Below are 14,547 nucleotides of genomic sequence, written 5' to 3' on the forward strand. Positions count from 1 at the left end.
AATTGAAAGCATTGAAATAAACAAATTAGCAAAAATATTTATGTCTTACTTGGAAATTTTTAACAATGCTCAATAAAGCTATGAAAAAACCTCGAGGTTCACCAGAAATAGAGAAAATTAAATCATTGGGTGAACTAAATCAACAGTGCAGACTTCAGTGTGATAATTTTAAATATTTTTCCATGTTAACTCATAAAACCTACTTTACTGTCATTTTGCAGCAATTTCCTTCTCACGTAAAATATGTTTGGAAAGCATATTAATAGGTGGCAACACGAAAATAATTATTCACATTAAGTTACTGTACGGTAATTTTTAAAGAAAATTGTACTCTTGCTTGCCTGGTGTTGAAACTTGAATCTTCTTCTTAGTGTCCTATTGGTTCAAAGACTGCCATTTGTTTCGAATAGAGGCTGAATGTCACTGATCTTTGAATCATTTATTATTCTGCAGAGATAGAATGGATATTATTTTTCTCTGTGGTTCACACTCTGGTTGAATGCCGCCATTCATAAAACCCTAAATAGTAGGCATCTGATTGAGCTCATGTACTTTTAACAAAGATCCCAAAGTTCTAAAAGAGAGAGTAGGACAGCATTTTGTTGTTGAGCTGTGCCAATTTAAATGTGAATGATGCCCACAGTCTCCTATATGTTTGAGTGCTTGGTTCCTAGGAGTTGGAGTATGGATGAGGGGGATTAGAGGATTGTGTTGTTGTTAGAGGAGATTCAGGAGGTAGGCTTTGGATTTCAATAGACTCTAGATATTTTAAGGTAGATCCTGTTTCCTGCGTGCTGTTGAAGATGTGGGCTCTCTAGGCTGCTGCTTTACCTGTATACCTCCTGCTACTTCTACTCTACCCTCATGAAATCTAACCCTCTATAACCTGTAAACATCAAATAAATACATCCTTCTATAATTTTCATAAGTCCTGGTATCTTACCAAAGCAATAGAGAAATAATCAGGACAATATTTCTAAATGGCAAACATTACTCAGTAGTCTCTCGTTGGATGGGTGCCCATTACATACATCCTATATAGTTGGTCAAATTTTTCAATCAAATCATGTCCATCTTTGGACAGCTCTTGATCTTCACTGCTGCCATTATAAAACGACTTAGTGTTTTCTGATAGCTTTTGATTTAAATGTTCTGATTTTCTGAGTGGAACAAAGGCAACATAGAGAAAATATCAGGGTATAAAAGAGTATTGTCCTTGACAAAATTGTCAGATATACAGTTATTGTATTTGGTATTTGCCTACAGTGTCTCTGCAGTTAATCTGTGCCACATCTTCATGTGCAATGAGACCATCACAGCCAGTGTTTGACCCCTTAGCTACATGGTGACCAGCTAATGGACTAAATATGGACATCACTTCATGATTGATGTTTTGCCTTTATCAGTTTTTCTAGGCATAAACGTGAAATAATAATGCCAGAAATGTTGAATATTTTCTATTACCTCTATGTATCTGATGCATGTTAGAACCTTAATGAATATGTTAATGATAAGCAAATTATTTTGCATAGCATAGATTTAATATATATGGACTCTGATGAATTATGTGACTCAACAGTGATTATTAGCAAAAATATCCAAATTTAGTAGGAAAATATCCTGAGAACATGTATTTTAACTTATACTCTATTTTATTGTATAGATTTCATATGTACGGTGTTTCTCTTCTACTCCATACTATACATTGACAGAATTAAAATACTTAGTGTATTTAAGGTAAAACACTAGTTTTAAGAGCTTTGCAAACTGTAGTAGTGCTTTTGTTATTTTAAATTAGTAGAAATAATTGTGTATGAATCTTTTTAAATTAGAGACTTTCTAGTTAATTTCACCTTTTCAAAGGAATGGAAATAAACAAAACACTAGCAAGATTGTTTTAATACCCAATTTCCATAAGAAAGATGTAATTAAATACTTCGTAGTACATCTATTTTGACACCAAAATGATGCACCCACACAGCTACTGACTCAGACCAATTGGTATGAAGAAGTTTCTGTCATGTTTTTTTCACTTATGGTGTAACAACAGAGCTATTATTTTTCCTTCATATCAAGATTATATATACCCCTATGGAACAAAAAACAACACAAAGCCAGCACATAAACAGGTGTTGGTGTTTAATTAACAGCTTTTCAAAGTGATTACATGGTTTGTTATTTCTATACATTGAAGTTTGAAAGCTCCATTTTATTCTGTGCTGTTTGCTTCAACATTGGCATGTGGTTACTAATTGGTCAAGAAAGGGAAAAAAAAAGTCTCACACTTGACATTTAACCACATGTTCATATTGTGAAGCATCTGCAATTTTACAAACTTACATTTCAAAAAAGATTAACACACCATTCTATTTTTATTTTGTGGAACAAGTCATTTTCAGCTATTAGTCGATATTAGTTCTCAAGTATTCCATAGGTTCACAGTGAAATAAAGGTTAACCGTGTCTCCTGGATAGAATTAACATCCATCAAAAGCATCTACTAGACTCATTTCTTATTATTAAAGAACACAGCACGAGAGAGAGAGCACAAAATGTACTCTAAATATGGTACTAGTGTTTCTGGAAAAACAAGCAAAATTGAATGCAGACTTGGGGAATCAAAGAATTACATGCAGCCTTACAGGAGAGTTTATAGCATTTCACACTGATGAATTCATAAAGAAATGCATAGAAATTACTAAGATTTCTGGTCTTGATATCATAACATTATACTTTTTCCCCCAATTTACAGTATGAGATCCAAGAAAACATTTATGTGGAAAGTTCCCAAGTTATCCATGGGTATGGCTCCATGACTTCTAAATAATTTAATATCAAGACTCATGGTTTTCAAAAGGCATTTAAGTAGTTTATACTATTATATAAAATGATAAAATCCAAGAAACAATTACAAAGTATCCTGAGCTTCAGGTCACCATGAAAATTCTCAAAATATGGTTAGAGTTAAAATATACTACCATTGTTTTCTTGTTTGAACTTTTAAAATATATTTTAAAAAGGAAAACTTATAGAAGAGTTTATCTATCTTTGCCTACTTTCTAAGATAGACAACAACATAGTGAAGCAACCAGAAAGAAGGGAAAGATAGACATATAACGAGGATAAATGTGAAGAGAACTAGAAGTTGGATTGTGAAGTCAAGCAGGTTTTCATTTTCTGCTCTTGACCTATTTTATGGAATAAACAAAATATCTAAAAAAAAAAAAAAGAAAGAAAGAAAGGGAAAAAAGGGAAACTAATGAAGCTTTTCTAATAGGAAGCATAATAGTAACAAGTCAGAAATTTATAAACTGATTGAGATAGATGATTATCATCATAAAAAGGTGACAAGTCATCCTGGCTTTCAATATCAAGATTATGGTATGTTAAGAGTAAACTATACCTGCAGTGTAGATTCAGGAAATAGGCTTGATAAGAATGAACACACAAAATATTATGTAATTATAGTTGTGTAAGTGAGGAAAATACGTGATAGAATTGAAGGGAGAGAAACAGGTTTCTAGATGATTTGTTATTATATACATCCGGGGAGGGTAAGTTTATCTGGGTGAAACTACAACACAGGATGCCAGGCTGGCGTATTGATGTTCATTATTAGCATCAGGGGAGTCTGCTGGAGCTTGATAGAGGATGCACCATCTGCAACATATTGCTTTGTGACTGTGATGCACTCTTGTTTGCTGTGCCTGCAGTTCATGCTCATTTTCAGATTCATCTTAGGTACCATTTAGTCAGAACCATTTTCAGGACCCACTTCATCACTGTACATCAAAGTTTATATGCAAAAAGAGCAGGTAGAACTTCTACAGACCACTAACCTTCAATGTAATACCATTATCCACAAAAGTGGCTGTTAACTTCATAATGCTGTGGTCCTATAATATAGTTCCTCATCGACTGATGACCCCCAACCATAACATTATTTTTGCTGTTGCTACTTTGTAACTGTAATTTTGCTTCTGTTCTGGATCATAATATCACTGATATTCAGGATATCTGTTAAATGTAACTCACTATGGAGTTAAAGCTGTTTTCATCCCTTAACATTATGTATATCTCCCTGCCTCAGCCTCTTGGGTGCTGATTAAACGCATGTGAGAGCATAAACAGCTAAAGAGAAATTTCAGCATGTAAGTAGCCCACTTCAGTATGTTTTATTTATAGTTGTAAGATATATGTTTTTTCTTATAACATTAAATTACTAAAGAAATGATTTTATATGAGGGACTCAGATGATCACATCTCTTGTTATGGATTTCTTAATTATTTCCCATTGTGGTTGAGTCATTGTCTCCTATGTTGTGACCACTGCTATACAGCTGATGTGCCAGGAAATAAACCCAGCTATGTTCTTGAAAACAGCCCTATATAAAAGCAGTGGTTCACAAAAAAAAAAAAAAAAAAAAAAAAAAAAAAAAAAAAAAAGTTACAACTATAGGAAGGGTGTTGGGAAGAGAAAAGATTTAGTGGGGAGATAAATGAAGATATTAGGTTGTATAAGATTGAAATCCATTATATGCACATGTAAAAGTATCTAAAGTTATTTTTACACACACACAATTATTAGTAACATAGCATTTATATATAACCTAACATGGAATTGAGGTATATAATTATATCTTAGGAGAAAGTGTTTCTTTGCTTTGAAATATAAATAGTATATTTGCAAATATATTTGTAAGATATAGTTTAGACAATGACTTTACACTTTTTAGTTTCCTCTATATTAAGGAAGATAGATACATACATACATACATGCATACATACATACATAATTTTCTGGGCATCGGTGAAAAATTATTATGTGTTTTTCATATATGAAAGTAAATATTGACTTATAAGCTAATAACGAAGGCATTATGGAACATAGAATAATGGGTGAGGTGCTAATCCAAACTAATGACAAAACTTAATCTGAAATAGATCTTCTTTAGGTTAACAAAATCTGAGTATGTTTTAATGGATAGAAAACATTTATACATTTACATAAGTAACACAATATATTTTCCCATATTACAACACTTTACAAATAATTTAAAACACTGAAAGTGATTTGAAATACTACTGACAAAAAAAAAACTACTTGATTAGGTGGTAACAATAAAACCATCGAATATTAATTTTGCTTGTTTGTTTATGAAACCATTGTGTCCACATTGATTAACCAGCAGAACATGGTTGAGAAACTTATTAGGGCAGGCTGTTCTAGCAATCTATGGCATAAATAGTGAGGACAGCTATGAAAGGATTACAGGATGCAGCCAAAGTAATGACTAACATCAGATTCTTCCTGAGAAATAATTGTGGTTTGATTAGCGAAGTCTAAGCAGGAAATGACCACGCAAGAGCAGTCTCTGGTGCCTGCAGACAGAGGATGATTCAGAAAGTTATTCAGAATATACCTAAGTGTGTGTTTGTGCTTATTGGGTGAATGCATTTTCATTCTCTAGGCATGAATCACAAGCTTTGTTTTTGAAGCATTCAAATGAAATAGCACTTTTATAAATGCATATCTATAAGACAAACATTTAGGCAACTGACAAAACTTACAATGACCCAGAACTCCACAGGGCATACACATAGAAAAGTAAATGCTCTCAGCTGGAAATGGTGGCAGAGGGGTGTAATCCAGTGCTTGTAAGAGTCAGGCAGGAGGATGGCTGTGAGTTTGAAGGCAACCTAAATCACACTCCAAGTACCAAACTATGTAAGGATTCATGACAAAACACTTTCTTAATAAATAATGAATCGATATGTAATAACACAAGCAAACCTTAATGGTGGAGACTTGCATGATGAATGAGAAGGAACCCCAAATTTCATGAAATAAAATTTTAGGACATAATATATTTGATCTGACACTTGAAAATTATTTGGAACCTCTTAAGGCTTTAGAATTATGATATTCATGACTCAATCTATCAGCTGCTAATGATAGACATAGTTGAAATGCCCTTTGTGATTAAAATAGTGGACAATATAGAAGACGAAGACTCAGAGAGAAGGCCAGAAGAAAGACAAAAAAGAATAAGAGGGGAAGAAAGAATCAAAGACATACAGATACATATACTGACATAAACACACACACACATGCACACACACATGTGTATGTATACATGTAATACATATTTTACATACATAAAGTGAAGGTTACAAAGAATACATGAATAGATACATATATAATAATTTCATGAAGTGCAAAGTAAAATTACAAATGAAAGTAAAAATCTATTTCCATCTCCTATTTCCTATAATCATGTATGTGTGTTTGTGTGTGTGTGTGTGTGTGTGTGCATGAACTTGTGTGTATGCAAAAAAGAAATATTGACATTGAAATTAAGAATGGGATTGCAAGGCAGTAATGAAATAGCAAAAGGAATCACAGCATACAAGCAAATGGCTATGCAATGGAGAATTGAAAACAGACTACAGCAGGGCACAGGTGAGGAACAAAATCACTACTGTGGCCAATATACTTTGTGTGACAGGGACCAGCATGCCTGGTGCAGTTTGAAAGACAGTACAATGTACCTATGAATCCTTGCTTAAGATGTGGACACAGAGGTAATAGTTTCAAAGCAGGGATGACTCAATTGAATAAATTTATCTGGAATGCCTTAAGGAATGGGGAACAATAAAAATATACTCTCATTCCTAGTCATCTGTCTCAGTTAGGTTTCCATTACTGTGAAAAGACACCATAACTAAGGCAAACCAATACACCATATATATGACTATGCTACATTTATTTATTTATTTATTTATTTATTTATTTATTTATTTTTTGGTTTTTCGAGACAGGGTTTCTCTGTGTAGCCCTGGCTGTCCTGGCACTCACTTTGTAGACCAGGCTGGCCTCGAACTCAGAAATCCGCCTGCCTCTGCCTCCCGAGTGCTGGGATTAAAGGCGTGCGCCACCACGCCCGGCTTTTTTTTTTTTTTTTTTTTTTTTGGTCTATGCTACATTTAGTTAAACATGTTTAATGTTAACATACAATGTGGACAGAAGGAATACTTCAAAATATCTTAAAAGTAATCTGAAAAACATTAGGCAGGTAGGTGTGATTGGTGTTAAGTCTTAAAAAGGACAACATTTTTTGGGTCTAGCTTATAGGTTCAGAGGTTCAGTCCATTATCATCAAGGTGAGAACATGGCAGTATACAGTAAGGCACTGGAGGACCTGAAAGTTCTGCATCTTGTTATGAAAGCAAACATGATAAGCTTGACTCTTCCATATTGGGTGGAGCATAAATATTCACTTTCACAGTGACATACTCATCCTCCAAGGCAACACCTACCAACACCTCCCAGCCACTCCTTATGGGTCAAGCATATTCAAATCACTGCACCATCTAAATAGTATCAGCATAACCAAGGATAAAATGAATTTAACCTGACATAATACAAAGACATTCAGAGCTTTTAGAAAAGGATGATTGCCCAGATGCCCCTCAACAGAGGAATGAATACAGAAAAGGTGGTACATTTACACAATGGAGTACTACTCAGCTATTAAAAAGAATGAATTTATGAAATTCCTAGGCAAATGGATGGACCTGGAGGGCATCATCCTGAGTGAGGTAACCCAATCACAAAAGAACTCACATGATATGTACTCACTGAGAAGTGGATATTAGCCCAGAAATTTAGAAAACCCAAGATACAAGATACAATTTGCAAAACACATAAAACTCAAGAAGAATGAAGACAAAAGTATTGATACTTTGCTCCTTCTTAGAATTGGGTACAAAACACCCATGGAAGGAGTTACAGAGACAAAGTTGCATACACTAGCAAGATTTTGTTGAAAGGACCCTGTTATAGCTGTTTCTTCTGAGGCTATGCCAGGGCCTAGCAAACACAGAAGTGGATGCTCACAATCAGCTATTGAATGGATCACAGGGCCCCCAATGGAGGAGCTAGAGAAAGTACCCAAGGAGCTAAAGGGGTCTGCAACCCTATAGGAGGAACAACAATATGAACTAACCAGTACCCCCAGAGATTGTGTCTCTAGCTGCATATGTTTCAGAAGATGGCCTAGTCGGCCATTATTGGAAATAGAGGCCTATTGGTCTTGCAAACTTTATATGCCCCAGTACAGGGGAACACCAGGGCCAAGAAGTGGGAGTGGGGGGAAATGGAGTGGGGGGAGGGTTTGGGGGACTTTTGGGGTAGCATTGGAAATGTAAATGAAGAAACTACCTAATTAAAAAAAAAGGATGATTGCATTTAGTGGTAGATTTACATGTTTGAATAAAAGTTGGCTTAGATATTTTTAGCATATAAATATACCATGTTTTGCCACCAAGATCATATATGCTAACTTCAAAGGAAAACATAGTGTATAGTCATCATTAACAAATCATAGTTCTATAAAGTCCTTCCCCATTTTGGGTGTTGGCACATACCCATCATGCCAGATCATGAGATTCAGAGGTAGGGGAATCTCTGCAAACATGTGACTCACCTGGTAAACAAAACCAATTACAAAGGAGCTGTGGCTACGTAGCAAGGGCCTGTCTCAGAAAACACAAAGAACTCCCACTAATAGCATTTTGACATTGTCTATAGTTTGTTTAGGAGTCGGTGAATCTATTGAATACTACTATCATGCATACCATTCATATCTTTTCATACAATGCTTCAATGTAGTTTCCTGACCTTTTTGGAGGGGCTCTGTGCTTTGTCAAAACTATAGGAATACTTATTCTTTGACGATAGAAGTGTTCTTATCTTATAGATAGTTGATTTGTTTAGGAACAATACTGTGTTGAGTCATACATATTTAATGTCAAGATACAATATGGACTGAAGGAAGAAGCCTGGCGGTGGTTGTGCACGCCTTTAATCTTGGGAGGCAGAGACAGGCAGATTTCTGAGTTCGAGGCCAGACTGATCTACAAAGTGAGTTCCAGGACAGCCAGGGCTATACAGAGAAACCCTATCTTGAAAAAACAAAAACAAAAACAGAAACAGAAACAACAGAAACAGAAACAAAAACAAAACAAAAAAGTCTGCAAAAAACTAGGCAGGTAGGTGTGTTTGGTGTCAATTTGTTATAAATATATATTCTCCTACATATATCCACCACCTTGAGAGGCTTAGCAGATGCTCAGAAAAAGCAGGCTCAATCTGGAACTATCCAGAGGTCTACGTGACAACTTTTTCTTATGTTAGTTGTGTTGAGTTTTATATTATTTACTATTTGTCCCACTGCCAGTGATTCACAGATGAAAAATATCAGTAAAATTGTTCAGTGAATTGATCGAAGGTATGCCATATTGAAAAAAATAAACAAAATCTGCATCAATACAGGATCTTCAGTATATGTCCAGTGTTGTGCTGCCAAAAGTTTCATCATTGAATTTTATATATTTAATTCCTCACTAGATCATAGATATCAGAAGTTAGTCATTACCCCAAAGAAATTACTTCCCTTAATGCCACTTTCGCAGTGACCTTCACATCATTTTCTCTAACTTTTCTCCGGTGAAATCTATACAGCCAGCTAAACCTCAAACAAAGACAATTATTAAGTCATTACCACTCTCCCATCTTTAGCTTTAATAGTGAGAGATGTGGAATCACAAACCTTGATATTCTGGTTTCTAGTCTTTATTAATTAAATGACAAATATAATGAGCTATCTATATTTGACACAAAATATACAACTAGGCCTTTTAAATTATATTTAGATGTGTGAGTTTAAAATATTATAATTTAACATTTGAATGAAATTTTATATTAGGTGTTTTAATGTGTAGCTTGTGACTCATAGTACCAATGCTATCATTCTGTTAGAAAGGTATTCTTTGTAATCAACAAGAGCCATATTATTAGGATCTATGTATCTGTTGGATTTCCCACTCTGGTTAAAATTAGCCTACATATTTGTTGCTTAAGTGGTTGACTATAACAGTGTGAAACATGGCAGTTTAATAGGAGCATATATATATAATTTTTAAATAAATATGCCTATGCTACTTAAGGAAAAAACTGGAAATTTAGAATTCCTCTCGCTTTAGATGTACCTATATAGTAAATAAGCTTAGTGGCTCATCTTTTTATTGTCAATGATTCCCCTAACAGTAACTCTCTTCTGTCAAAACCATGCTAAAGTTTTATGTTGAATTGTTTTTTAAAGGAGATATAATCAACATATTTTTTCTGTGAATTACTTATTCACATGTTTTAAGCTAATAAGTATTTTGCTACTCAATGAAATATATTTCTAACAAAGCTACTTCTCTTAATTCCTCCTTGGTTATACTGCTCATGCCATTTTAGATAATTTTTTTCATTTGTAATTTAAACTACATAACTTACTGAGTAGTATTCGAGATTGGCCTTTCATTCTTATTTGAAATTATCGTAGAGCATTATCACAGCAGGGTATGTATTACACTCATTTTAATTATTCTACCTTTTGTTCTCAAACACATCTCTTTAGCCAACATAATCTTCAAGAACCAGTAAGTGTAATCATAATAGAAGCTATTTTGATTAGGGTGGACTGTAGGCCTTGATATAGCCAAATGCCCACTCTAATATGCCTTTCCAATTAAATCATCCTGAAGAGTCAAGAAATATTGGAACTGTGGAAAAAGAGCCTGGAAACTTAACAAATTATACATATTCAACACAACACTGAATTTTTTAATAAGTCTTAATATTTTCTCCTACAAGAATATTTTCCCAAGAGAAAAATTTATGTTGAGTAATTATTAAATTTGTTACCTTGTTTCAAAAGTTAAAAAAAACTCATTTGGAATAATAAACAAACAAACAAACAAAGAAGGGTAGCAAAAACTATTCTCAGCAATAAAAGAACTTCTGGGTGAATTAGCATTCCTGGTCTCAAGCTGTATTACAAAGCAATACTCATAAAAATTGCAAGGTATTGTTATAGAAAAAGGCAAGTAGATCAATGAAATAAAATTGAAGACCCAGAAACGAAACCACATACCTTTGGTCACTTGATCTTTGACAAAGGAGCTAAAACCATCCGGTGGAAAAAGACAGCATTTTCAACAAATGGTACTGGTTCAACCAGAGGTCAGCATATACAAGAATGCAAAGTGATCCATTCTTATTTCCTTGTACCAAGCTCAAGTCCAAATGAATCAAGGATCTCTACATAAAACCAGATATATGGAAACTAATAGAAGAGAAAGTGGGGAAGAGGTTTGATGACATGGGCACAGGGGGAAATTTCCTGAACAGAACATAAATTGCTTATACTGTAAGATCAACAATAGACAAATGGGACCTCATAAAATTGCAAAGCTTTTTTGTAAGGCAAAGGACACTGTCAATAGGACAGAACTGAAACCAACACTGGGAAAAAAATCTTTACCAATCTCACATCCGATAGAGGCCTAATATCCAATATATTCAAAGACCTCAAGAAGATAAAATGCAGTAGAACCAAATAACCCTATTAAGAATGGGGTATAGGCTAAACAAAGAATTCTCAACTGAGGAATACCAAATGGCCGAGAAGCACCTAAAGAAATGTTCAGCATCCTTAGTCATCAAGGAAATGTAAATCAAAGCAACCCTGACATTCCACCTCACACCACTCAGAATGGCTAAAGATCAAAACCTCTGGTGACAGCTGATGCTGGCAAGGATGTGGAGAAAGAGAAACACTCCTCCATTGCTGGTGGGATTAAAAGCTAGTAAACTAGTCTGGAAATCCGTCTGGTGGTTCCTTAGAAAATTGGACATAGTGTTACCTAAGGACCCAATAATACCACTCCTGGGTATATATCCAGAATATGCTCTAACACATAATAATTGCACATGTTCCACTATGTTCATAGAAGCCTTATTTATAATAGCCTGAAGCTGGAAAGAACTCAGATGCCCTTCAACAGAGGAATGGATACAGAAAATGCATTTACACAATGGTGTACTACTCAGGTATTAAAAATAATGACTTCATGAGATTCTTAGGCAAATGGATGGGACTTGAAAATGTCCTGAGTGAAGTAACCCCGTCACAAAAGAACACACATGGTATAAACTCACTGATAAGTGGATATTGGCCCAAATGTTCAGAATACCAAGATTCAATTCACAGACCATATGAAGCTCAAGAAGAAGGAACACCAAAGTGAATATTTCACTCCTTCTTAGAAGAGGGAACAAAATAGTCTCAGGAGGTTCAGGATGGGGACAACTTGGGAGGAGGAGAGGAGAGGGAGGAGCGAAAGGAGGTCAGGATCAGGTATGCTAGGAGACAGGAATGATCTACAGAGGGTCAGAAATTTGAACAGAGTTGTGTATCAATGTGAAATGGTGAACTGGTGGTAGCCTCCAGTAAGTCCCAGATGCCAGGAAAGTAAGAGGTTCCCAGGACCCAACATGGATGAGATTACCTGAAATGCCAAACAAAGAAGAAGAAAAACTTGCAGAGACCATACACAGAAGTTAGGCAAAGCCCCTGGTTGGGGGATGGGACCACTTACTCATCTTAAAATATTTACCCAGAATTGCTCTTGTCTAAACGAAATATGGATACAAACTGTGGAGCAGAGAATGAAGGAAAGGCCATCCAAAGACTGCCCCACCTGAGGATCCATCCCATATAATGACATCAAACCCAGACACTATTGCAGATGCCAAGAAGGGCTTGTTGACAAGAGCCCGATAAAGCTGTCTCCTGAGAGGTTCAGCCAGAGACTGACAAATACAGAGGCAGATGTTCCCAGCCAACCATTGGACTGAGCACAGGGACTCCAATGGAGGAATTAGAAAAAGAACTGAAGGAGCTGAACTGGTTTGCAACCCTAAAGGAAGATCAATAATATCACCAACCAAACCGCTTCCCCCCTCAACACCGCCCCCTGTCCCCAGAGCTCCCAGGGACTAACCACCAACCAGAGGACCTTTGGCTCCAGCTGCATATATAGTAGAAGATGGCCTCATCTGGCATCAATGAGACTGGATGCCCTTGGTCCTGCTAAGGCTTGATACCCCAGTGTAGCATATACTAGGGTGGTAAGGTGGGAGTTTGCAGGGCTGTGGGGAACCACCCTAATAGAAGTAGGGGGAGGAGGCATAGGATGGGGGATTTTTGGAGGTGACACAGAGAAAGGGAAAACTGTTGAAATGTAAAAAAATAAAATTTCCAATAAAAAAATTTAAAAAGAGAGTTAATAAACTAAGAGTATTTTCCATCTGATATGAGTTATAGAACACTGACCATTCAAGTTAGTTTTCTAAAATGCTCTCTTCATGGAGTGGTTTCTCATTCATTGCAGAGATAATACAATCATGCAACATACCCATAATTTTTGGATGTTGATATTTTTACTGATGTTAAAATTTTTCTTTTGTTGTTCACTTTTTTCTGCATCAAAAAGTAAAGTAACAAGCCTAACCGAAATGTTACTGTATAACTATTCTTTTTGTACAACGTTTTTTTTATATATTTGGGGTTTTTTATATTATTGTGTTTTTAAACATAAAGAGAATTAAACTTTTATCAGACATATTTTATGCGTGTGATTAGACCTACTCACATTTTTAGGTTTGTCAACTTAAATTGTTTTTGCTAGAAGGGCTACTGAAGCAAGTTGTGTAGCCTTTTAGCCATTCTTCTTTTGTTCAGCTGTTAAAACAAGTGGTTGTGCTTTAGTAAAGATTAATGATTATAGTATTCATATCAAAAGTCCAAGGACTTGGCAAATACTGTAATGACCATGTGTCAGGTGTGCTTATCCACATGTACTACTGTTAGACATTTCATTTGGCACTCTTGAATTTTGAAAGTAAGACATTGCCTTTTCTAGTTTGTTGGGGTAGCCAGGGTACCCTGTGGGAGGAGGAGAGGCCCTTGGTCCTGTGAAAGCTCTATGCCCCAGTGTAGGGGAATGCCAGAACCAGGAAGCAGGAGTGGGTGGGTTGGTGAACAGGGGGAGGGAGAGAAGATAGGGGGTATTCAGAGGGGAAAACAGGAAAGGTGATAACATTTGAAATGTAAATGAAGAAAATATCTCATAAAAAGACAAAAAAAAGACTTTGCCTTATATACTTCATGAAAAATCAGTACTTGTTTTTCATTTTTCAGATGAAAGAAATTATTTAAAATTTTTTAGACTTGAAAACTGAACAATGTTGGGGTTTCATCCATTTGCCTGCAAAACACAGAATGTCCTCATTCTTAAGAGCTGAGTAATATTCCATTGTGTAACTGAAACATATTTTCTGTATCCACTTTTCTGTTGTGGTACATCTGGGTTTTATCTAACTTCTGGCTATCACAAACAAAGCTGCTATGAACATAGTGGAACACGTGTCCCTATGGCATAATGGGGCATCTTTTGGGTATATTCCCAAGAGTGGTATAGCTAGGTTTTCAGGTAAATTTATTTCCAGATTTCTGAGGTGGTGGTGGTGGTAGGGTTGGAGACATCCTTAGTAGAGATGGTGGGAGAAGCTATGATGTGGAATAGAGGGTAAGCCAGAAGGATGATAAAATCTGTACTGTAAAAATAAATAAATAAATAAATAAATAAA

The 14,547-nt window shown here is 35.5% G+C and overlaps 1 long non-coding RNA gene across 1 annotated transcript in view; it reads right to left on the minus strand.

Annotated features, from left to right (window-relative positions):
• Positions 1–348: 348 nt before the first annotated feature.
• Positions 349–14,547, minus strand: part of LOC110305467 (uncharacterized) — a 57,227-nt gene continuing 43,028 nt past the window's right edge. Inside the window, exon 4 of the long non-coding RNA XR_002379162.1 lies at positions 349–447. This is a non-coding gene — a long non-coding RNA (uncharacterized LOC110305467). The remainder of the gene's footprint in view (positions 448–14,547) is intronic.

This window comes from Mus caroli, unplaced genomic scaffold, assembly GCF_978045245.1.
Source record: "Mus caroli unplaced genomic scaffold, Mus_caroli_1 scaffold_1, whole genome shotgun sequence".
Lineage (NCBI taxonomy): Eukaryota > Metazoa > Chordata > Mammalia > Rodentia > Muridae > Mus > Mus caroli.